An 8,005-nucleotide genomic window follows, 5' to 3' on the forward strand; every position below is an offset into this window, starting at 1 on the left:
CCTTCTTGTTCCATATCCCTCAAATCTTCCTTTAGTCATTTAGCCCTCATGCTTTACAGTACAGTCAATCTCACCTTGTTGATGATATTCACTAAACACCTTCCCTCTACCATCCTGAGAACTTCTTCAATCTTCTCTCTGACTCCTCCATCTTTCTCACATTTCAGAAAGGCTTTCTGCTCTTTGAATATCCACTTTTCTCAAAGTTTACATTTCAGCTCTGTGCACTCAATCACACTGCTGACCATTCTTTTCTTCAACCTGTCCTCTTTCCAATGATGGGCAGTTCTTTGTTTGGAGAATGTATTCTCCACTGTTACTATTCCAACTCAATGATAGGAACCAGCTGTTCACAAAATACATGATGTGGGTATGCCGGCGTTGGACTGGCGTAAACACAGTAAAAAGTCTGACAACACCAGGTTTTAGTCCAACCTATTTATTTGATAATATACTCACAAGCTTTCGGGGTTAGTCCCTTCGTCAGGTGAATGGAGAGTTCTCTCCATTCACCTGACGAAGGGACTAACCCCGAAAGCTTGTGAGTATATTATCAAATAAATAGGTTGGACTAAAACCTGGTGTTGTCAGACTTTTTACCACAAAATACATCCCAGGTACTTAAACGGTGAAATCTGTTTGGGTCACTGACTATTCTATCTTGACCTCCATTCTCTGATCATTATTTCTTGTCGTCTTCATAACTTTCATCTTTTTTACATTAATTTTCATTTGGGTAAACCTTTCATCTCTTTATTAATTACAGCTGTTAACATCTGCAGAGTTCCTGCTTTGCGGGTTGTCTGTAACACAGCTTCACTAACCGATCCTCTATTTTGACACCCTCTCTGGATCCTTTTATTATGATTCCACACGAATGTGAAAGAGAAACAGAAGGTTTTGAATGGGTGATGGCACATTAAAGAAAAAACAGAACGGGACTACGTCTAACATCTAATCCAAACAACAGCACCAGTAACTGTGCAGTGCTCCCTCAGTGCGCAGTGACCACCTGCCTCATGGAACTGAAATCCCTGGAGTGGGATTTGAACCCACTTCTGATTCAGAGCTGAGGGTAGTACTATTGAGTGAAGTCTGACACATCAAAGTAAGGAGCATCAGCCTGGGCTAAATTCTAAAGGTCATGTTGAAATGAGTTATTCATAGAATCCCTACAGTGACCATTCGACCCAATCTGACAACAATCCCATCCAGGCCCTACCCCTGCACCACCATGGCTGTAAATTGGGAGAGGGGAGTGTGCAGAGGGACCTGGGTGTCCTTGTGCACCAGTCACTGAAGGTAAGCATGCAGGTGCAGCAGGCGATAAAGAAGGTAAATGGTATGTTGGCCTTCATTGCGAGAGGTTGAGTACAGGAGCAGGGATGTGTTGTTGTAATTATACAGGGGCCTTGGTGAGGCCACAGCTAGAGTACTGTGTGCAGTTTTGGTCTCCTTTTCTGAGGAAGGATGTTTTTGCTCTCGAGGGGGTGCAGTGAAGGTTTACCAGGCTGATTCCGGGGATGGCGGGACTGATGTATGAGGAGAGATTGACTGGGTTAGGATTGTTTTCACTGGAGTTCAGACAAATAAGGGGGGATCTCATAGAGAAATTTGAACAGGACTAGATGGGGTGGATGCATGAAGGATGTTCCCGATGGTGGGGGGAGTCCAGAACCAGGAGTCACAGTCTGAGAATTCAGGGTAGACCATTTAGGATGGAGGTGAGGAGATATTTCTTCACCCAGAGAGTGGTGAGCCTGTGGAATTCATTAGCACAGGAAGTAGTTGATGCCAAAACATTGAATGTATTCAAGAAGTGGTGAGATATAGCACTTGGGGAGAATGGGATCAAAGGTTATTAGGAAAAAATAGGATTAGGCCAATGAGATGGATGGTCAGCCATGTTCACGATGGATGGCAGAGCAGGCTTGAAGGGCCAAATGGCCTCCTCCTGCTCTATGTTTTGCATCCTCTCCTCCCCTATGTACTCTGTGAATGGTATGTTTTGTACAGTGTGCAAGAAACGATATATTTCACTGTATACTAATACATGTCACCATAATAAATGAACGCAAAACTACTTGCTGCGTGTAAAACTTGTTCTTCAGGACACTGTCCTGTCAGTATCAATGATTTGTGCACACATACTGACTCATCTCTGTTTTTATACCTCCTTTACAATTACATCTTTTAGTGTACTTTGTCTCGCCTCATTCTTCCTCTCAGAATGTTTCATTTCACAGGTTTCCGTTTTAAAATTCACCATCAATGTTTGTCCATTCAAACAGAAAAGCATTTGTCCTCGACAAACCCAGAGAATGCCAGAGTGGGCCGTTTTCCTGTCTGAAAGATAAGCATTCAGCTGTTTCCCATCATCCATCCAATTTTGTATTCCATCTGCTACTTTCTCTTTTATTCTATGGTTTTTAAATTTGTTGGAAAGCCTGACATGTGACATTTTATCAAACACCCTTTGGAACTCCAGGTAAATCACATCAACATTACCCTCATCAGCCCTCTCTGATCCCACAACAAAAATTTCAAATCAATTTAGTTCAACAAAATTTGCCTATAACAAATCCACACTGGATTTCCTTAATTAAACCACTTATCCAGGAGGCAGTTATTTTTGTACTGGATTGTACATTCTGGAATCTTCCCCATCGCCAAAGTAAAACAAACTGGCCTGCGATTACTGGGTTTAATTTACACCCTTTCTTAATAAGAGTGTAATATTTGCAATTCTGCAATGCTCAATATCCAAGCAGGAATGGAATCAAATGGTCAGACTCTGTAATTTCCATTCTTATTTCCTTCAGGATCCTTACATGCATTTCATTCACCGTGGCAGCATCTTATTCATTAGAAACAATAAATCAAAAGTACTCTGAGGACCTCAGCCATATCGTCTGCACCTGGTCAACTCCAAACCTCCTCTCACTATCACTCCCTATTTCTGGGTCAGTGAAAGTATAAAAGAGGAGAACAAGAACCCAGAGTGATGTCTGGGTGTGTGGAAGGAGTTGCTGGAAGCTGGATAATATTAGACCAAACAATGTGGTGTAAAGTATGGAGTTTGCATGACTTCAGTTAACAGGACGCTCAACTTCGTGTGTTACACAGATCCTCATCTGCCCCATACAGCCTGTTGTTCTTTTCTGTCACGTTATGCAAAACATTTGCAAGCCACAGTTATATAATCTATGGCATTAATCACACGCACATGTTGTTTATCCTGTGAACTGGCACAACCATTCATATTAACAAAAGATCGACGTAACAAATCGAGAAAAATCTCCAATTCATTCAGTTAAACAACATTTTCCTCCACTGTCTCTGGTAAATATGAAGCAATGACTCTCTCTGGGGTACGGGTCCCACACACACTGACTCTCTCTGGGGAACAGTTCCACACACACTGACTCTCACTGGGGTACAGTTCCACACACACTGACTCTCACTGGGGTACAGTTCCACACACACTGACTCTCACTGGGGTACGGGTCCCACACACACTGACTCTCTCTGGGGAACAGTTCCACACACACTGACTCTCACTGGGGAACAGTTCCACACACACTGACTCTCACTGGGATACAGTTCCACACACACTGACTCTCACTGGGGTACAGTTCCACACACACTGACTCTCACTGGGGTACGGGTCCCACACACACTGACTCTCACTGGGGAACAGTTCCACACACACTGACTCTCACTGGGGTACAGTTCCACACACACTGACTCTCACTGGGGGACAGTTCCACACACACTGACTCTCACTGGGGTACAGTTCCACACACACTGACTCTCACTGGGGTACAGTTCCACACACACTGACTCTCACTGGGGGACAGTTCCACACACACTGACTCTCACTGGGGTACAGTTCCACACACACTGACTCTCACTGGGGGACAGTTCCACACACACTGACTCTCACTGGGGTACGGGTCCCACACACACTGACTCTCACTGGGGTACAGTTCCATACACACTGACTCTCACTGGGGTACAGTTCCACACACACTGACTCTCACTGGGGTACGGGTCCCACACACACTGACTCTCTCTGGGGAACAGTTCCACACACACTGACTCTCACTGGGGTACAGTTCCACACACACTGACTCTCTCTGGGGAACAGTTCCACACACACTGACTCTCACTGGGGTACGGGTCCCACACACACTGACTCTCTCTGGGGAACAGTTCCACACACACTGACTCTCACTGGGGTACAGTTCCACACACACTGACTCTCACTGGGGAACAGTTCCACACACACTGACTCTCACTGGGATACAGTTCCACACACACTGACTCTCACTGGGGTACAGTTCCACACACACTGACTCTCACTGGGGTACGGGTCCCACACACACTGACTCTCACTGGGGAACAGTTCCACACACACTGACTCTCACTGGGGTACAGTTCCACACACACTGACTCTCACTGGGATACAGTTCCACACACACTGACTCTCACTGGGGGACAGTTCCACACACACTGACTCTCACTGGGGTACAGTTCCACACACACTGACTCTCACTGGGGGACAGTTCCACACACACTGACTCTCACTGGGGTACGGGTCCCACACACACTGACTCTCACTGGGGTACAGTTCCATACACACTGACTCTCACTGGGGTACAGTTCCACACACACTGACTCTCACTGGGGGACAGTTCCATACACACTGACTCTCACTGGGGTACAGTTCCACACACACTGACTCTCACTGGGGGACAGTCCCACACACACTGACTCTCTCTGGGGTACAGTTCCACACACACTGACTCTCTCTGGGGTACGGGTCCCACACACACTGACTCTCACTGGGGTACAGTTCCACACACACTGACTCTCACTGGGGTACAGTTCCACACACACTGACTCTCACTGGGGGACAGTTCCACACACACTGACTCTCACTGGGGTACAGTTCCACACACACTGACTCTCACTGGGGTACAGTTCCACACACACTGACTCTCACTGGGGTACAGTTCCACACACACTGACTCTCACTGGGGTACGGGTCCCACACACACTGACTCTCACTGGGGTACGGGTCCCACACACACTGACTCTCACTGGGGTACGGGTCCCACACACACTGACTCTCACTGGGGTACGGGTCCCACACACACTGACTCTCACTGGGGTGCGGGTCCCACACACACTGACTCTCACTGGGGTACGGGTTCCACACACACTGACTCTCACTGGGGTACGGGTTCCACACACGCTGACTCTCACTGGGGTACGGGTCCCGCACACACTGACTCTCACTGGGGTACAGGTCCCACACACGCTGACTCTCACTGGGGTACGGGTCCCACACACGCTGACTCTCACTGGGGTACGGGTCCCACACACGCTGACTCTCACTGGGGTACAGTTCCACACACACTGACTCTCACTGGGGTACGGGTTCCACACACACTGACTCTCACTGGGGTACAGGTTCCACACACACTGACTCTCACTGGGGTACGGGTCCCACACACGCTGACTCTCACTGGGGTACATTTCCACACGCACTGACTCTCACTGGGGTACAGTTCCACACACACTGACTCTCACTAGGGTACAGTTCCACACACACTGACTCTCACTGGGGTAAGGGTCCCACACACACTGACTCTCACTGGGGTACGGGTCCCACACACACTGACTCTCACTGGGGTACGGGTCCCACACACACTGACTCTCACTGGGGTACGGGTCCCACACACACTGACTCTCACTGGGGTACAGTTCCACACACACTGACTCTCACTGGGGTACGGGTCCCACACACACTGACTCTCACTGTGGTACGGGTCCCACACACACTGACTCTCACTGGGGTACAGTTCCACACACACTGACTCTCACTGGGATACGGGTCCCACACACACTGACTCTCACTGGGGTACGGCTCCCACACACACTGACTCTCACTGGGGTACATTTCCACACACACTGACTCTCACTGGGGTACAGTTCCACACACACTGACTCTCACTGGGGTACAGTTCCACACACACTGACTCTCACTGGGGTACGCGTCCCCCACACACTGACTCTCATTTGGCTACGGGTCCCACAGACACTGACTCTCACTGGGGGACAGTCCCACACACACTGACTCTCACTGGGGAACAGTTCCACACACACTGACTCTCACTGGGGTCCCACACACACTGACTCTCACTGGGGTACGGGTCCCACACACACTGACTCTCACTGGGGTACAGTTCCACACACACTGAATCTCACTGGGGGACAGTTCCACACACACTGACTCTCACTGGGGTACAGTTCCACACACACTGACTCTCACTAGGGTACAGTTCCACACACACTGACTCTCACTGGGATACGGGTTCCACACACACTGACTCTCACTGGGGTACGGGTCCCACACACACTGACTCTCACTGGGGTACGGGTTCCACACACACTGACTCTCATTTGGCTACGGGTCCCACAGACACTGACTCTCACTGGGGGACAGTCCCACACACACTGACTCTCACTGGGGTACAGTTCCACACACACTGACTCTCACTGGGGTACAGTTCCACACACACTGACTCTCATTGGGGTACGGGTCCCACATACACTGACTCTCACTGGGGTACAGTTCCAGGCACACTGACTCTCACCGCGGTACAGTTCCACACACTGACTCTCACTGGGGTACGGGTTCCACACACACTGACTCTCACTGGGGTATGGGTCCCACACACACTGACTCTCACTGGGGTACGAGCCCCACACACACTGACTCTCACTGGGGTACGGGTCCCACACACACTGACTCTCACTGGGGTATGAGCCCCACACACACTGACTCTCACTGGGGTACGGGTCCCACACACACTGACTCTCACTGGGGTACGGGTCCCACACACACTGACTCTCACTGGGGTACGGGTCCACACACACACTGACTCTCACTGGGTACGGGTCCCACACACACACTGACTCTCACTGGGGTACGGGTCCCACACACACACTGACTCTCACTGGGGGACAGTTCCACACACACTGACTCTCACTGGGGTACAGTTCCACACACACTGACTCTCACTGGGGTACGGGTTCCACATACACTGACTCTCACTGGGGTACGGGTCCCACACACACTGACTCTCACTGGGGTACAGTTCCACACACACTGACTCTCACTGGGGTACAGTTCCACACACACTGACTCTCACTGGGGTACGGGTTCCACATACACTGACTCTCACTGGGGTACGGGTCCCACACACACTGACTCTCACTGGGGTACGGGTCCCACACACACTGACTCTCACTGGGGTACGGGTCCCACACACTGACTCTCATTGGGGTACAGTTCCACACACACTGACTCTCACTGGGGTACGGGTCCCACACACACTGACTCTCACTGGGGGACAGTTCCACCCACACTGACTCTCACTGGGGTACAGTTCCACACACACTGATTCTCACTGGGATGCAGTTCCATAAGAACATAAGAAATAGGAGCAGGAGTAGGCCATCTAGCCCTTCGAGCCTGCCGCGCCATTCAATAAGATCATGGCTGATCTGTCGTGGCTCAGTTCCACTTTCCCGCCCTCTCCCCATAACCCTTAATCCCCTCTCTTATCAAGAACCCATCAACCCGCGTCTTAAATATATTTAGCGAGGCAGCCTCCACCACTTCAACGGGCAGAGAATTCCAGAGATTCACCACCCTTTGAGTGAAGAAGTTCCTCCTCAACTCCGTTCTAAACCGCCCCCCCTTTTTCTTGAGGCTGTGCCCGTAGTCCTACTGTCCTTTCTGAGCGGGAAGTGTCTCTCCACCTCTATCCTATCCAACCCATTCATCATCTTATAGGTCTCAATGAGATCTCCCCTCATTCTTCTAAACTCTAACGAGTACAAGCCTAGTTTATTCAGCCTCTCCTCATAGCTCAACCCCTCACTCCGGTATCAGCCTAGTAAACCTCCTCTGCGCTCCCTCTAAGGCCAA

This window comes from Carcharhinus amblyrhynchos, chromosome 25, assembly GCF_965287045.1.
Source record: "Carcharhinus amblyrhynchos chromosome 25, sCarAmb.v2.hapA, whole genome shotgun sequence".
NCBI lineage: Eukaryota > Metazoa > Chordata > Chondrichthyes > Carcharhiniformes > Carcharhinidae > Carcharhinus > Carcharhinus amblyrhynchos.